The 18,917-nt window shown below is 41.5% G+C and overlaps 1 long non-coding RNA gene across 22 annotated transcripts; it reads left to right on the forward strand.

Annotated features, from left to right (window-relative positions):
- The first annotated feature begins 2,655 nt into the window (after positions 1-2,655).
- On the forward strand, positions 2,656-7,760 carry LOC123044792 (uncharacterized). 22 transcript variants are annotated; one of them, XR_006420440.1, is made up of 8 exons: positions 2,656-3,163; positions 3,229-3,360; positions 3,544-3,596; positions 3,782-4,321; positions 4,507-5,455; positions 5,802-6,610; positions 6,868-6,908; positions 7,238-7,760. It is a non-coding gene; the product is annotated as an uncharacterized lncRNA (long non-coding RNA). The 22 variants fall into 22 exon arrangements; XR_006420442.1 differs by having other exon boundaries at positions 3,782-3,881; positions 3,958-4,086; positions 4,201-4,321; positions 5,802-7,760; XR_006420429.1 differs by having other exon boundaries at positions 2,657-3,163; positions 4,507-4,606; positions 4,712-4,824; positions 5,370-5,455; positions 5,802-7,760.
- The last annotated feature ends 11,157 nt before the right edge of the window (positions 7,761-18,917 follow it).

An 18,917-nucleotide genomic window follows, 5' to 3' on the forward strand; every position in this document is an offset into this window, starting at 1 on the left:
TGATGATGACGATGATTTCCCCCTCTGGGAGGATAGTTCCTACGGCATAATTGCTCTGCCGGAGGGCACAAGTGCTCCTGTCCAGGTTCCGCCATGAGACGGTGGCGCTTCGTCCCAAAAGGCCTCTCCTTATTTTTTTCTAGGTCAAAATGACTTATGTACCAGAAGAAGGGCACTTGAGGTGGGCCTGAGTGAGCACAACCCACCAGGGCGAGCCTGGGGGCCCATGCGCGCCCTGGTGTCTTGTGCTCACTAGGGTGGCCCCCTCCAGTACTTATTTGCTCCAGTATTTCTTATTTAATCCATAAAAAATCCTCGTGAAGTTTCAGCTCATTTGGAGTTGTGCAGAATAGGTAGCCTGACGTAGCTTTTTCAGGTCGAGATTTCGAAATGCCATAATTCTCCCCCTTTATGTATACCTTGCATATTATGAGAGAAAAGGCATTAAAATTGCTCCAAAAAGCATTATTATACTGCAAAACAACATAAATAACAGTTGGTAAACATGATGCAAAATGGACGTATCAACTCCCAAGAAGCGAAAACCGAAATCGAAAAACATGTCCACATGCTTAGAGAGAGAGGTGTCGATAAAAACAAAAATATGGACATAGCAGCATCATGTAACTTATTATGACATCAACAAACTTTAACATAAAACTTTTATTATAGAACTTTTATCATAGACTTCTCATGAACAAGTAACAATTCATCACACAATCGAAGTATAAAGTATATACTCTATTGGAAACCAACAACCTATGTTCTCAGTCAACTTTTGCAACAATTCATCATCTTTTCAGGAAGGGTCACGTATCGGAGCCTTTAGGCAACTTCACATACTCAGCCATCATTTAGTCTTCTATGATTGCTAACACTCACCGCGTACACATGAGCAAAACGTTTCAACCGAACACATAGAAAGATAGGGGCTTATAGTTTCGCCTCCCAACGTATGCACCTCAATGGTGATGTCAACAATAATAACTCATGCTACCCATATTCAACTGGATATTTGTGCCTAGATCTTTCCTCACCATAATATGTTTGCCAAAGGAGAAAATAAAAAGGAATAGAGAAAAAACCTTTGACTCTTGCATGAAAGTACATACATAAAAGTAAAAGATAGGCCCTTCACAGACGGAAGCAGAGGTTGCCATGCGCTTTTTGTTTGTATGCTCAACCCCTTAGTACAAGAGAACGTCACGTTATATTGCCCCTCATGATGGCAACCTTTATTATGCAGTCTATCACTTTTATTATTCGCCATCACAAGTTCATACAACGCTCAATTTTCTCTTACACTAAATGATCTAACACTTTTAGAAGCAATTTTTATTGCCTTTTTGCACCGATGACAACTTACTTGAAGGATCTTACTCAATCCATAGGTAGGTATGGTGGACTCTCCAAATAAGATTTGGGTTTAAGGGTTTTGGATGCACAAGTAGTATCTCTACTTAGTGCGGAATTTTTGGCTAGCAAAGATAGGGGCAAACACCACATGTTGAAAGGATCTATGAAAATATAACTTGTATGTGAATACGAACAAACATAAATCATTATGTTGTCTTCCTTGTCCAACGTCAACAATTTTGGCATATAATATTTTTATGGGTGCTCAAAATCACAAAAGATTTACAGGATAGTGTATTTGCATGCGAATCTTCTCTTCCCTTATTAATTCTTTCATGAGTTTCATCATTTACCAATGCTATGTTTGCTAATCTACAATAAAATTTACTACTTATACTTTTCCTTATGTAATGTCACCACTTACCATAAGATTACCATATGATCTTTTTCATTTATTTCCTTTCTTTTTCTTAAAACATGAAAGTAAAAGAAACAAAACTCATACTAAACTTTATTATATATCTCGCACACTATTACAAAGATAGATCACTAAGAAAACTCACAAAAAGAAAGGATCGAAGTAAACTTTTATTCATCTAAAGCAAAAGATAACTATGGGTCGAACTAAGAAAAGTAAAGGCAAAAGATAGTGGAGTTGATACAATACCGGGGCACTTCCCCGAAGCTTGGCGAAAGCCAAGGGGAATGCCCATACCCGATACTCAATTTTCTTTAGGTGATGAAGAAGGAGGTGGTGGTGATGAAGTAGTAGCGACCCGGTCCTTATGGACCAAGAGATTCTCCAATCTACGGATGACGCTCCGAAGGAAGGTGATGTGCTCTTGATGCAGAATATTTTCACGAGTACTTATTTTGCACACGAACCGTTTCAATGATCCCGAAGGCTGCAATCTCAGTGGGGGTAAGATGTGCATAGTAAGGTTTAAGGATATCTTCCTCTTCCTCATCAGCAGGCAGGACTTGCTCGATCACTGGCACTTGATCTCCGGTGGCCTCCTTGCTCTTGTCCTCCTTGGCTGCTCCAACGGGCTCTTCCCTCTTCAGCTCGACCTTCATCAACCAAGCATCCTCTTCCATTTAAACCTATAAGGACCCTGGCCAACCTGCATCCAGAATGCTCCCCCAGATTGAAGCTTCGTCAGCCGTCAGATTTGGTCAACTTGATCTTTTGGCCGTTGGATTTTCACCAGCCGGTCATCAGCGGTTTTCACCGCGCAGTATCTTTCCATGCCCGATGACCGGTGGGCTCGCTTCAAGTGGCTATTGGCTGGGTGAGACTTTCCAGGGTTTGTCCAATCAGCTCCTCGCGCGCCGCGCGTGCGACGTGCAGTCTGTGGCTTGGTCGTGGGCGTGAACCCTAGCATCCACAGCCGCCACACCCCCTCCTCCCCGCCTCGTCTCCTCCCGGCTCCCCCATCTCTTCTCCCACACCGTCACCTCCCCTCTCCCCACTTGCCTTAGCCACCTCCTATGCTCCCCCGCACCGCCGGCTCCCTCCCTCGTTATCTTAGCTAACCCCATGGCGGCGGCCGGGTCGGGTTGGAGGCAAAAGGCCATGGGGAATCTGGTGTCTTTGGGCGCAACAGAGGTTGATGGAGCTGGCGATTCGGGCATGCTCCCGCCCTTAGGCGCTCCACGACGGCGGCCAGTTCGGAGGGAGAAGGCAGAGAGCGATGGTGAGTCCTGCACCTCTGGGTGGAAGCAGCAGGGTTGGTCGAGCAGTGAATGTGGTCGGGGTCAGCAGTTGAAGGAGGCTCGCCAGCCGGAGCAGCAGGAGGTGATTCAGGTTTGCCTTCACCTCCTGACTCTCTTCTCCCCCTCTTGTCTCATGGATGGTTGCACTGACTGCAGGAGCGCCTCGAGGAGTGGAAGGGGGAGGTCGTGCAGGACATGCCAACAAGAGCATTATAGCAAGGAGGATAGAATATTCGATCAGCCATATATCTTCTTCTCGATGCAGCCCCGCATGAGGAGTCATTCTAGGTAACTTCTTGCATCTCGGGGAAACATTGCCAAATACTTACTGAAGAAAGGGTTCGCTTTCTTGTTCCCATTGCTCGATAAGCATGCTCATGTTTCTCTCTCTCCATTTTGGAAGCCACTGATTCAACCATTTAGTACTTGTTGTTCTGTCGCTGAGTGTTCCCTTAATGCATGGCACTTTAGGCATCCTGGGGTGATTCAAGATGCTCAGGTGTATCACACTGCATTCTACACAGGTCAGTTTTGCAGGCTGCTCTGAGATACACTGATTTAGATACAACCACATGTCTGCAGCAATTTCTTACTCTCGGTATAAAAGTACTTCTTGCTTTCTTTTTTTCAAATGCACTCCTGCTTCACTTCAACTCCCAACTATAGTTGCATATCTGCTATATTCCTGATTCAATTAATTCTGTACCAGACCAGCTCATGGTGTGAGAAGCATCTCATATGGTTCACCGAATCAATTGATGAATCTGAAGCGATTCAAGAGGAGGAGAAAAAATTGTTTATGCCTATAGGTTGTCCGAACTACACCTTTAGTTCTAACTACCTTGTTTGTTCTCCTTCTGTGTGATATCACTTTGTTCTGTATAGTTGTCACTGGGACCTATATATTACTTCTTGCATGAATCATGGATGTATGAAGACATCATGTCAGATATAATATAAAGCAAAATGCATATGAATACTTTCGATGCAGCCCCGCATGAGGAGTCATTCTAGGTAACTTCTTGCATCTCGGGGAAACATTGCCAAATACTTACTGAAGAAAGTGTTCGCTTTCTTGTTCCCATTGCTCGATAAGCATGCTCATGTTTCTCTCTCTCCATTTGGAAGCCACTGATTCAACCATTTAGTACTTGTTGTTCTGTCGCCGAGTGTTCCCTTAATGCATGGCACTTTAGGCATCCCGGGGTGATTCAAGATGCTCAGGTGTATCACACTGCATGCTACACAGGTCAGTTTTGCAGGCTGCTCTGAGATACACTGATTTAGATACAACCACATGTCTGCAGCAATTTCTTACTCTCGGTATAAAAGTACTTCTTGATTTCTTTTTTTCAAATGCACTCCTGCTTCACTTCAACTCCCAACTATAGTTGCATATCTGCTATATTCCTGATTCAATTAATTCTGTACCAGACCAGCTCATGGTGTGAGAAGCATCTCATATGGTTCACCGAATCAATTGATGAATCTGAAGCGATTCAAGAGGAGGAGCAAAAATTGTTTATGCCTATAGGTTGTCCGAACTACACCTTTAGTTCTAACTACCTTGTTTGTTCTCCTTCTGGAATTTTATGTTGCCTTGCATTCTGCTCATTTGGCGCATTTGTTCATCACAAAGTGGAGGGGAGAGGTCTGGCTGCTACCAATGGGAAATGGGTGCCTCTCCAGTCAACCGAGAGACGACAAATCCAACTGGAAAGGGCTCTGGTGATCTTCATGTTATGAGTAATTGTTCGTGATTTTCCTTGCTAACAGTTGTTATCTTTCAAGCCTACAAGTTTAGCCCTGTATGCAATACAACATTTAAGCAAATAATTTGTGCTTTATCTTTTGAAACGCATGTGCAGCATGTTTTTTCTCTTTTATCCAAGCTACTATGCAAAATTGTATTGTTTTACGGCCATTTGGTTCATAGGAGTGAGCTTTGTAGGACTGGGATATTACATGCATGTGCAGTATTACAGATACACAGTTAGCTGTCGAATGGTTCTTATTTGTAGTTGTCTTAAATATTACTTCAACACACGGTGTTCTCTTCTTGATTCCTACTGGAAAGGAAGCTAGGCGTCGGCGCACGGCAATGATTCGGGTGCCTGCGGCATGACGGCGTTGCAGAAGCATGCTTCATTCTTCGACGGCAAACAAGGACGCATTTATTTTCCGTTCAATTTCTTTTTGTTCCCTACGCTTTTTCTCAGAGAGATTTCTCTAAGTGATTCTTTGTTTGATGTTCGTTGATTCTATCTCACGTACAATTTACCCTCCTTGCATATCAGCGTTTCGGGCGCTCGGATTTGGATTTGCAGCCTCCACCATGAGTGCCACCTTCATCAATGGCGTCCTTGGCCCCCAGACAAAATAGGTAATCCTTCGACAGCAAAAATCATACGTCTTTGTCTATATGAGTTATTTTCTCTATTGGAATTTAATGTTCCTGGTTAGCTACTTAGCTTGCGACTGCAACGTAACCTTGCTTTCCTGAGAAGGCAACACAACAACGCATCATTTTTCTGCGATTTTGAGCTGATAATTCAGTGATGGCATGGTAGGCTAGCTACCTAAGCCATAAAGTTGTTCTGTTGAAAATTACAGCATGTGTGTTTGAGAGAAAGGGATGGTAAATAGGGGACTGGAACAAGTGGAGAAGAAAGTTATTAGTTGATTCTCCCATCTGATAGAAATCTTCTCATGAATGTTTTTTTATTTAGTGATCAGATGTGAGATCTGGAACATTGAAGAGCAACAATGGACAGAAGTATTAGATGATTTTCGGAAGACATGGTTGCCTATGGAGTATTTTCACGATTAGGTTTCCATCACTTGGCTCCTGAAGGCATGATGCCTCATTTTGATTCTCTTATCTCGGTGTGTTTGTATTCAGAAAATTAAGGCATGATGCCTCATTTTGATTATCTTATCTCGGTGTGTTTTATTCAGAAAATAGATTTACTTATTTTTGCTTTTTTAGGGCTATAACAAGAGAAAACTCCATTGTTGAAAATCTTTTAAAGAGATCAAGGATAAAAAAATCCAAGTAAACTGTGCTTTACTGCCGTATTTTTAATGCACACCTTCTTAATCTGTGTTGGGACGATGTTGCTTTTTTTCCAGAAAATGTTTATTAGATGGAAAATACTCAGCATTTAAAGTTTTTCCCCAATTGTTTTTGTGCATGCAAATATGATCTGATTTCCTTGCAGCCAAGCCAATGGACATGTGCAGAGGGCCGCAATGAGGCAGACGGCAGCGGGTGGCAGCAATAGGGGTTGGCGGATGCTCCGAGACCATGAAGAGCCTGTTCAATGGTGTATTCCCTCCATGTTCCTTTTTTGGGGGTTCCGTTTCCAGATTGGCGTGATGCAATTCTGAGTTGTTGTGCGTGTGTGTGTTGTGTGATGCAGATGAGAAGGATGACATAGCGAAGGAGGATTGCGACATGGTAGTTCCCACAATCGCGCAGTTGGAGAGCATGCACGAGTTCGGTAAACTATGTATTCTATTGGTATAGCTCTGAAAGGTTAGGATGCTTTGGGTCACAGCCTGAACTATGTATCTCTGGATATTATTACACTTTCTGCATGCTATTTCCTATTTTTTAGACATCAATTTCTGTGAATTGTGGTTGAACTATGATACTTTAGGTGGCATGCTCAACTATGTGTAGTGTCATTACCGCTTTCTCCCCTGATTGTATTGTCCTTGCCATGTTATCCCCTAAATGTTAACTCTTGCCATGTTATTCCCTAAATTATTACTCATTTCTTCTTTTGCCAGTGTTCCGCTTATGCATCATGTATTCAGTACCAAAAAACGAGGTATGCTTCTTTACATTAAACAGTCTTTCCTTCTCAGTATATATGGAAGTATATGGGATGGCTTCCATAGAATACTTGTTTCTGTACTATATACTAGATGATAATTTCCTTGCATGCGAACATGCTAATTAGTAGCTGCACTACATTCCTGAAGCTTTTTTGAACTATTGGGAAACATGAGAGTTGTTACACAGAAGTAAATGGTTCTTGTTTCCATTTCAAACAAAACGAAGGCTAAAAGTTGCTACTTCTGTAGTACTGCTATAGAACAATTAGTGTTTAGCTAGACTGTCAATCTTACAGTTTGTTACTAACCGCTGCCTCTGTAGGCTTATGTCCAATGCTGGTGGAAAAGCACCTGGGGCTGGGAAGAAAGCAAAGCTGTAGCTATCACGCACCGTGCATGCATGCAATTAGAATTTACAAAAACAATTAGAAATTGTGAATTCTAATCAGATTCATTGTATTACCGGATCTTTTGCATATCAGACTCTCCTTTCTGACATCCGGTGAAGTTGTGGTGCAGGAGAAGAATGAAGATTTTATAGCTCTAGCTTCCCCCTTCAGATAGTCATGCTCTCCTCCTGGTTTAACATCCAGTTGTAGTGTGATAGCTTTGGCACACTTTAATGTAATTGTTCTGGTTTAAGATCCAGCTATAGTGTGATAGCTTCGACACCCTTTCACACACACACACCCACACCCACACCCAAATGAAATGTATAGATCTCGCATATTTTATCTGTCTACTTGTTTTATGAGGAAACAACTCGACTAATGGTTAATGATCAGGTGTTGGGAACAAAAGGTGGAATGCTCATTAATTATTAACTGTCTTTGCTGTTCTTACCATATGGGACTGTGCACAAGTGTAAATTTACAAGAGAAATCCAGTGCATATGTTATGTTTCTAAATTTTCCCTAAATTGTTTATGTAGAATTTCTTACCTGACCATCAATCTATTTGACTACAAGAACCTGCACCATGCTATTGTACTTTTAGTCATACCCATCTTATTTAGTTTCTCGGGTTTCTAGCCCCGCTGACTTTCCAGGTGATTGTTAAGTTAACTAACACTTAATTATGTTCTCCTATTAGCCAAGCCCATTGGTTGGGTATGATTGTGTGTATGGAAAATTTGATGCCTGGGATATGATCTCGCTCCTATTTCTCATGATGCTATGTTCTGCCTGTTACATGACCTCGTGTTATAAATCTACTACATAAGTACCTAGAGATTCATTTCTTTCATTTCGGTGCCTACATTTGATCATATACGAAACTAAAAATGATAAGTAGAAGGTATAGTATGTTGGTTGTCGTTTCCAGTTTGATTTTCCTTTAGAACGATAAACAAGACAGAAGACATGAGTGGCTTCTTTCGCTTTACATCATGCTATATTTGCATCTTTAACACCATCTCTTTCCATCAATATTGAGATGGTTCAGGGTCAAAGGCAATGAAAGATTGTTTAAGTTTTGATTTCCATCTTTATGCAGAATTATACCAGCGACTGTCCTATTACTATCCCGCTTAGGATTACCTACGTCTCTTGTCGGCCCTTATGGTCTAATGTTCCATGGTCTTTTTTTCTGAAGCACTTTTTTCTGTCCTACTCCCTCCGTCCGGAAATACTTGTCATAGAAATAGATGTATCTAGACGCAATAGTTCTAAATACATCTATTTTTATTCATTTTTACGACAAGTAATTTCAGACGGAGGGAGTACATGACAAGTAGTTTGGAGTGCCAACAGGGCTAGGACAGTTAATCAACCACAAAAGAACTTGGATTAATGGTATATAGTATAGTATGGTTACTTTCAGCCTGACATACGATGTTTTATGCGTGTACTTTTAATTTGGATGCAATAAGACTCTGTACTACCAAATTAAAATGTGTATGTATATCTCATTGTAGACAGCGGGCATCTGCACCATTTGGCGCAACGGGTCACACATGACTTTGTTCGTGGGCTAGGCTAGGTAGCGTACAAGCCTTTCAAATACATGTCTTCATATGCACAACAAAGAGTTTTTTTTGTGCACATGGAAAATAAAAGTTTGGTGGCAAACACTGCTAAAAAATACATCCTTAATTGATCTATACATCTTATACAAATATGTTTTTTTTAACTTAGATTTCTCATCGTGATAATCATATTTTAAACTAAAACAATACTTCCTTAGCTGGTCTACATGTTATACAAATATAATTATTTTTGAAGCTCAGATTTTGCAGCGTAATAAACAAATTTTAAATATAACATGGTTTAACACATGGGCTTTTTACTACGAGTATTGAATATGTCCTTGCAAAATGAAATTATTTTCATCGACAACATGGCTTTAGCGGGTCTCTGCGTCATTTGGCGCAACGGGTCAACTAGTATTGTTAGAGGAAGAAGAAGACATGATGCCTAGCTCAATAGATCTGACAAAAAACAGTGAGAAAAGAAAATAGGAGATTTCTCCGCGATACGGTGGCCAAGAGGTATGGGGGGTATATAAAGATTTTTTTATCTTGGGAAACAAGCAAAACGGGGGAAAACGGAGTCCGGAAGGTACCCGAGGTGGGCACAACCCACCTGTGGGCGCCTGGCAAGCTAGGCGCGCCCTGGTGTCTTGTGCCAACCAGGGTCACCTTCCTCGTAGTTTCTTATTTCCCTAATTTTTTTAAATATTCCAAAACTGACAGAAAATACTTTGCGGATTTTTCGGAGTCCCTTTACTTACCGTATCACGTACATCCTCCTTTTTTCACAATTCTGTAGTGTTCCGGAAGGTTTCTTTTATGTGTTCTTTCGGTGTCATAGTTTGGATAATATTGCTTTCAACATTAATGGGCGTACATGAGATATAATGTTTTATTCGTTGCCCATTAACAACCTTCGGATTAGTTCCTTTAGCATTATTTATTTTGATAGCTCCAGATCGATAAACCTCCTCGATAACGCAGGGTCCTTCCCATTTGGAGAGGAGTTTTCCTGCAAAGAATCTTAAATGAGAGTTGTACAAAAGAACATATTCTCCAACTTTGAACTCAAGCTTTTGGATTCTTTTGTCATGCCATCTTTTAACTTTTTCTTTGAATAACTTTGCATTTTCATAAGCTTGGGTTCTCCATTCATCTAATGAGCTAATATCAAATGACCTCTTTTCACCGGCAAGTTTGAAATCATAGTTGAGTTCCTTAATTGCCCAATATGCTTTATGTTCTAACTCAAGAGGCAAATGACAAGCTTTTCCATAAGGAGACATACCCATAGGATTTTTATATGCTGTTCTATAAGCCCAAAGTGCATCATCTAGTTTCTTAGACCAATTCTTCGGGACCTATTGGCAGTCTTTTGTAGAATTAATTTTATTTCTCTACTTCTAAGTTCAACTTGACCACTAGAATGAGGATGATAGGGTGATGCAATTCTATGGTTAACATCATACTTGTCAAGCATTTTACGGAAAGCACCATGGATAAAGTGTGAACCACCATCAATCATTAAATATCTAGGGACTCCAAACCTTGGGAAAATAACTTCTTTAAGCATTTTAATAGAGGTGTTGTGATCAACACTACTAGTTGGAATATCATCTACACACTTAGTAACATAATCAACAGCAACCAAAATATGAGTATACCCATTAGAGGAAGGAAAAAGTCCCATGCAATCAAATCCCCAAACATCAAATGGTTCAACAGCTAGTGAAGAATTCATAGGCATTTCTTGACGCTTACCGATATTACCTATTCTTTCACATTCATCACAAGAGAAGACGATCTTATGGGCATCCTTGAAGAGAGTAGGTGGAACGCCCCAAGACCGATGCGCCAGGTGTCATCTAGTTATTCGCCGTCGTTGCCATCTCATTTGCTTGTGTGTTGCACTTTGCCATGTCATCATTTGCATTTCATCAGCATGTTTTTCAAAACTTGCATCCGTTCGGGTCCTCCCAGTTCTCTCCGTTGTCCGTTCTGAGCCCAGACACACTCGCACGCGCCCTGGCACCTCCGAAATATTATTTTATACGTGGCATAAAAATGTTCTTGGAATGGGGTGAAAGTTGGCGTGCGGTCTTATTATAGTGTAGACAGACCACCTACCAAATTTCGTCGCAATCGGAGTCCATTTGATAGCCCAACTGTTAAACATATAGCCGCGATATAGCCGGTATAACGTCGGATGTTTTCGTTGTCCGAAAACCCTGCCCTGGCTGCACTTCTCTTCTCTCCTCTCAGCCCAACCCCTTCTGCACAGCCCACTAACCCCTCCTGCAGCCCACCTAGACCCTCCTCCAACCAAAACCGTCGGATCGCGATCGGAGGGCTCCGAATGACCCCAAAACGCCTAACCCTAGACCCCCTACACTATTTAAACACCTCCAGATGCCATTTTTGGCCTTCTCCTCCCCCCTCCTCGATTTCCGTGCTGCCAGCCACCTCCCACCCCGCAACCGTCGACCACCACCTCGAACTCCACGCCGGCCACCTCGCCACCGCCACTTGGCGCGTAGCCATTGGCTGCGCCGACACCGCGCCGCCGCCCGTGGCCACTTTCCGTGCGTCACATCACCCGCTTCAGCCTCCCACCTCCCGTGGCCCTGCAGGCCCAGACGTAGCCCGCCCGGTCCCAAGTCGTCGCCACCGCGGCCCGCAGGCGCCCGCCCGCGCCCGAGCGCCCGCTTCCCTCGTCCCCGAGCCAGGAGGGCTCGCCCGCGTCCGACCGGCCTTGCTGCCCCACCGTCTGCGCCCGCCGGCAACCAGCGCCGCCCGCCGACCCCAGGCTGGTCCCCTCCCCTCTCTTTCTTCCCTCTCCATCTGTCTGCACTCCCTCACCCGATCCCTCTCTCTCCCCTTTGCAGGAACCCCACCGTCGCCACTCACGGACCTCGCCACCAGCCATGTGAGGCCTGGCGGCCTCGCCCGAGGCCGGATCCGGGGTCACCATGCCCGAATCCGCTCGTTCCCGGCCACTTAGGCCTTGTCCCGCTCGCCTGAGCGCCGTCCCGCCTCACCAGCATTGCGCCGCCGCCATGCCTCCCCTCGATCCAGGAGGGATCAAGGAGGAGCACCCGCATGGGCCTCCAGGGACATCTCCTCCAGCCCGATCCATCGCCGACATGGGCCTGGACCACAATGTGAGCCCCTATCCAGCGCCCGTGCGTAGAGTAGTTATCCCGCGCAGGTCCGTTTTATTCAGTGAATGGCCAACTCCTGAGATTTCAGCATCATGCATGCATTTTTTGTACCTTGTAACTCCGTGTGTACTACTCCGTTTTGCGTGTATGATATGTCAAAATGTTCATCTCAGAGTGCTCTTCATGATAGAGTAGTTTTCATTCATGTTAGGATTAATATTGATGCCTTAATCTTCGTTGTAAAACTGCTAAGTAATATACACTACTGGAATGTGCTGATTGTTAACATCATGTATGGATCTTGTGAGTGCTATAACTTTGTCTTTGTTGATTCTATAATGATGATCTTGATATGCACATGTTCTGCTCTTCATGCTCTTCCTGTTGGTGTGCTTTGCATTCATGTTAGGGTGCATCTTGATATCTTAATCCCTGTTGCAAAAGTGCATGTTGCTATTAACTGCTGAAAACTGCTGTAACTAGCATATTTGTCATTTTTATATCTTTTTGTGTGATTTTCTTTTGAGCACCATGTCTACATGTATTCTGATATACCCTGTAGTGAGTGCATCAAGCTTGTGAAGTGGTATACTCGTGAATGTTCTGTCAATGCTGAATCTATTATATCATGTTGCTATCTTTGCTTGATGCTACCAATTAATCTATGCAGAATCTGCGGATACTTAGTTGACATGTTTTGTTTTGTATGTTATGCTTTATCATGCCATGCCTTTTGATGCCCTATATATGTCCTTTAGCATATGTATCCATCGCCATGAACATGCCTATATGCTATTCCAGATTTCTGTTAACTTCATGATGCTATGTTGTGAGCTCGATATTAGTTAATCTATGCCTATTCTAGAGATGCTCCAATTACATGTTTTGCAGTATGCAACGAGTACTCTGTTTGCATACCATGGTTGTTAATTTTAAAGATCATATGCCTCCGTTCCATGCTTGCAAAATGCTATCATAATGCTGCTGTTTTACACTTGCCAAAACTGTTTCAACATTCAAATTTTTCTTGTTGGTTCTTACTAATCCATGAGCCATATGTATATGATGCCATGATGTTATTTTCTCCTTGTTATGTGTAATTTTTTGCCATGCCCTTGGTTGCCATGTTTAGTTGCTGTAGCATATTTGTTTCTTGCCTCAAACATGCCATCATATTAACTCTGCTCATGCATATGCTCCTGTGTTATAAAGTTGATTTTTGCATTGATCACATTGGTTTAATCTTGATGACTACGAACCTGCACCTTAATGATATTTTAAGTATGTTATCTGTAAATGAATTTCATGTCAAGATTGTGCTTATATGATTCCCGTAGGATGTTGTTTTGATGGTTGCAAAGTGCCTACTTGTTGTTTTGGGCAGATTGTTGTTATAACTTGCTTTCGGTGTATGTGTTTCACCGTTGCTCCATTTTGAGCATGCTCTATAGAAACTTGCTTAGAATTGCATGTAGTTTCATCATGGCATGTTGAATCCTTGTGTTGAGTGTATTTGCTTGACGTTTGAATGCATTTTGCATCAATGCCATGTTTAACTTGTTTTGCTCATATCTTCTACGCCGTAGCTCCGAATTAAATGAACTTTATATGTAACTTGACAAGAATTTCGTATAGATCATCGTGGTGCATCTTAACTTGCTGTTTAACTACTTGAAAATAAGGTTTATTCAGTTCTGGGCCAATTTCAAAATTTGCATATGAGGACTTACCGAAATTGTTATATGTTGTTTCCGGCCTCATTTAAACTTGCTTTGATGTGTTGTTCTTGTATGCATCATCCCTTGCCATGAGTAGTGATACGTCTCCAACGTATCTACTTTTCCAAACACTTTTGCCCTTGTTTTGGACTCTAACTTGTATGATTTGAATGAAACTAACCCGGACTGACGCTGTTTTCGGTAGAACCGTCATGATGTTGTTTATTGTGTAGAAAACAAAAGTTCTCGGAATGACCTGAAAATCCACGGAGATAAGTTTTGGAAAATATAAAAAATACTGGCGAAAGAATCAAGGCCAGGGGCCCACACCCTGTCCACGAGGGCGGGGGCGCGCCCTGCCCCCTGGGCGCGCCCTCTGTCTCGTGGGCCCCCTGATGCTCCACCGACCTCAACTCCAACTCCATATATTCCGTTTCGTAGGGAAAAAAATCAGAGAGCAAGTTTCAGGGAAAGAACAGTCAACCAAGCTAAATTACTATTGAATAATATGTTGACTAATGAAAATAATTGGACTCTCCCTGAGCCAATTCCTAAGGCAATCCCTGAACCAATTGAGCCAACTCCCGAGCCTATTCCTAAACCCACTCCTAAGAAGAGAGGTGTTCTATTTCTCAGTCCTGAAGATATGCAAGAGGCAAAGAAATCAATGAAAGAAAAAGGTATTAAAGCTGAAGATATTAAGAATTTACCACCTATTGAAGAAATACATGGTCTTAATATACCGCCTGTCGAAGAACCACATTGTCTTGATAACCCGACACAGGTAGTAAACGTAAATTCTCTCTATAGATATGATAAAAGTGAAATTCCCTCTACTAAATTTCATAGCCCATGCTTAGATGAATTTGATGACTTTATGGCTAGACAAGAAATTTTTAATACTTATGTTGGTAGAGAATTAAAAATAATGCTTTCGAAATAGGACACTTGAGTGATTATATGGCTAGAGTTAAAGGAGAACTTAAGCTCAAAGGGGTTTGCTCGATGAATTAAATAATAAGTATGACTTTGCTGTTAGCGTGGCTACTAGAACTGGTAGAATGACTCAGGAACCATTGTATCCCGAAGGCCACCCTAAGAGAATCGAGCAGGATTCTCAAAGAAATAATTTAGAGGCACCTAGTTCTTCTAAAAAGAAGAAAAAGAAAAACGATAGGACTTTGCATGCTTCTAGTGAACCTGTTGTAGACACACCTGAGAATCCCAATGATATTTCTATTTCTGATGCTGAAACACAATCAGGTGATGAACATGAACCTAGTGATAATGTTGATGATAATGTTCATGTTGATACTCAACCTAGCAATAATAATGAAGTAGAGGTTGAACCTGCTGTTGATCTTGATAACCCACAATCAAAGAATCAACTTACGATAAGAGAGATTTTGTTGCTAGGAAGCACGGTAGAGAAAGAGAACCATGGGTTCAGAAACCCATGCCCTTTCCTCCTAAACCATCCAAGACAAAGTATGATGAGGATTTTGAGCGCTTTGCTGAAATGATTAAACCTATCTTCTTACGTATGCGCTCAACTAATATGCTTAAAGTAAATCCTTATGCTAAGTACATGAAGGATATCATTACAAATAAAAGAAAGATACCAGAAGCTGAAATTTCCACCATGCTTGCTAATTACACTTTTAAGGGTGGAATACCAAAGAAACTTGGAGATCCAGGGGTACCAACTATACCATGCTCTATTAATAGAAACTATGTTGAAACTGCTTTATGTGATCTTGGAGCTGGTGTTAGTGTTATTGCCTCTCTCTTTATATCGTAGACTTGAATTGAATAAGTTGACACCTACTGAAATATTTGTGCAAATGGCTGATAAATCAACTGCTATACCTGTCGGTATTTGTGAGGATGTGCCTGTTGTGGTTGCAAATGTCACTATCTTAACGGACTTTGTTGTTCTTGTTATTCCCGAGGATGATAGTATGTCGATTATCCTTGGTAGACCGTTTTTGAATACTGCAAGGGCTGTTATTGATTGCAACAAAGGCAATGTCACTTTTCATGTTAATGGTAATGAGCATATGGTACACTTTCCGAGGAAACAATCTCAAGTTCATAACATCAATTCTATTAGAAAAGTTCCAACTATCATTATTGGAGGTTTGAAATTTCCTCTTCCTACTGTCAAGAAAAAGTATGATATTCTTATTGATGGGGATGTTCATATCCCCGTTGAGGTAACCTAGTGTTATTCGAAAATTCTTCGGTTCCGTGTTATTCGGAATGAGTTTGTTAACAAGACTTGATCAACCTTATTAGTGGATTCATGTTGATGATCATGAGATGGATGAAACTAGAAGGCACAACCTACTGTACCCTCTTTTTACTTTTTGATATTTAAAATAAATAAAGCAAAAATAGTATTATCTATCTGTTTTCTGATTTATCGTGCAATAAAAATATATCCCGAAAATAAAAGTGCTCCAAATGCCCTGCAAATTTAGTATGATTTTTATGGAATATTTGAGGATTTTAGGCACTGAAAACACTTCAGGAGGGGCAAGCACCTGGCCACGAGGGTGGAGGGCGCGCCCACACCCCCCTGGGCGTGCCCCCCTGTCTCGTGGGCCCAGGGTGGCCCCGCCCACTTATTCTTGTACCCACACACTCCATCTTATTCCCCCAAAAAAAAATCATCATCCAACTCAAGCACGAGTTCTAGCTCATTTTGCTGCGATTTTCGATCTCCTTGCTCAAAGCTCCATTCACAAAACTGCTTTAGGAGATTGTTGCTTGGTATGTGACTCCTCCGTTGGTCCAATTAGTTTTTGTTCTACTGCTTTATTCATTGCAAATTTTTTCTGCATAGGTGACCCTGTTCTTGAGCTTGCATGTTAAATTTATGAGGTCCCAAGTAATTCTAATGCATGATATAGGCTCTAGGCACTTGTAGGAGTAGTTGCTACCAATCTTGTTTAGTTTTATTAACTTTTATTTTGAAGTAACTAAAATTTCAGAAATTTTTCAGAAAAATAAATATGTCTAGGAGAATGTATCAAGGTGGTTCCTCAATAAAGAAAGGACCCAGGCTTGCTATGCGTGAGCAAGACGATAAACTACCGAGGGACGCAGAAGTACAAGCTTGTGAGTGGCCATCAGACAATTTTATGGTCAATGGAGGCATTAAGGATGAATTTGATGCATATGTGCGTCATGCCGATCTTGAGGACTTCTTACAAGATAAGTGTCGTCAGTACTATCAGTTGACTGATTCATTTGTGAGAAGGTTTAAATATAAATGTTCACATAATTCTCAGAGTGTCCTGTTTGATATTTATGATAAATCTTATACCATGGACTTAGAAGATTTTACAACTGCTTGTAAACTCCCGCATTGGGGCAATGTTAATGATCCCCACAAATCTGAATATAAAGACTTTCTTGCTAGTATTATTGTGGGAGAATCTAGGGATATAGCACAAGCTACCATAGGGAGCATTCATTTTCCTGCTATACATTATTTTGCTCTCTTCATTGGTAGATGCATTAATGGTAAAGGTGAAGCATGTCACTCGTGTGTCCCTGATCTTTGTGTCCTCAAGAGTGTTGTGTTAGGTAATAAAGATTTTAACTTGGGGGGCAATAGTCGCACGTAGGTTGCATAATAATTGCACGTAGGTTGATTCTCTTCATTGGTAGTTGCATAATAACAACTTGGGGGCAATAGTTGTACGTAGGTTGCATAATAATGGTAGGGCTGGAGATTTATTTGGAGGAATTTATGCGACCCGTGTGGCTAATTGTCTTGGTATAGCCCCACGAGAGGGGGATATGGTATTGCCTCCTGCTTATTTAGATTCTGATGTGATGGTCAAACATCGTTTTCTCCTGAGGAATGAACAATTCCTTCAGTATCGACTAATCTTTGACAGACATAGCTCTGTCCATGTTACTCTCCCTGCTCCTTTCATTTTTGATATCCAGGCAAAACGAAGATATGTTGTTACTAGGGAGGAGGCAGCTGAACATGAGGGGAGAGCGGAGGTGGCTCGCCAACATGTCGCAGCTCAGGAGGCATTTTCTGCTGCATGTCAGTACGACCCCAGTTACAACTACGGATATCAGCTAGGCTATCCTTGGCATTAGACCAACTTAGGCCAAAAACCTAACTTGGGGGAGTACGTATTTCTCACCGACTTTACATTCATGTTCACACACTATTCTAGTTGTCGGTGCTCATACTCTTTCATTGTATTATCCCTGCTAGTTTAATTTTCTTTTTCTTGCTTTCTTCTTGTGTGTTTGATAAACCTTAAGAAAAACCAAAAAAATTAGTTAGTTTAATCCCCATGCTTGTAGTAGAAATTAAAATGAAAACCCAAAAAGATTTCTCGTTCTTCTTCTCGCCTATTGGGAGCTTTCCCGTGTAAATAGTTTTCTTTTCTTTTCTTTCCTTTGGGGGTCGAGAGTAGAAGACCATATTAAAAATGTTTAGTGGCTCTCATATGCATGATTGTTGATTTAACTTAGAGCCCATATTACTTTGTCTTCTCTCTTGAGTTTAATGCTTGCAGATTCCAGCTTAGTCCAATGAACGTGCACTATTATTATTATACACATCGTTCAGTCGTGCAAGTGAAAGGCAATAATGACGATATATGATGGACTGATTGAGATGAGAAAAGCTGGTATGAACTCGACCTCTTTTGTTTTTGTAAATATGATGAGTTCATCGTTCCTAATTCAGCTTATTATGAAGTAAACATATTTGCAATGACATTTAGAGATTATGGTTGCTTGTGCCATGCTTGATTAGCTATGATGTTATAATGGTTTACCTTGCGTGCCAACATGCTCTTAAAATGATTGTGATGTGGTATGATCGGATGGTATCCTCCTTTGAATGAATTGAGTGACTCGACTTGGCACATGTTCACGCATGTAGTTGAAACAAATAAACATAGCCTTCACGATATTTATGTTCATGGTAGATAATATCCTACTCATGCTTGTACTCAATGTGAATTAATTTTAATGCATGTTCATGACTGTTGTCGCTCTCTCAGTTGGTCGCTTCCCATTCTTTTGCTAGCCTTCACCTGTACTAAGTGGGAATACTGCTTGTGCATCCAAACTCCATAAACCCCAAAGTTGTTCCATATGAGTCCACCATAC

This window comes from Triticum aestivum, chromosome 2B (assembly GCF_018294505.1).
Source record: "Triticum aestivum cultivar Chinese Spring chromosome 2B, IWGSC CS RefSeq v2.1, whole genome shotgun sequence".
Classification (NCBI taxonomy): domain Eukaryota; kingdom Viridiplantae; phylum Streptophyta; class Magnoliopsida; order Poales; family Poaceae; genus Triticum; species Triticum aestivum.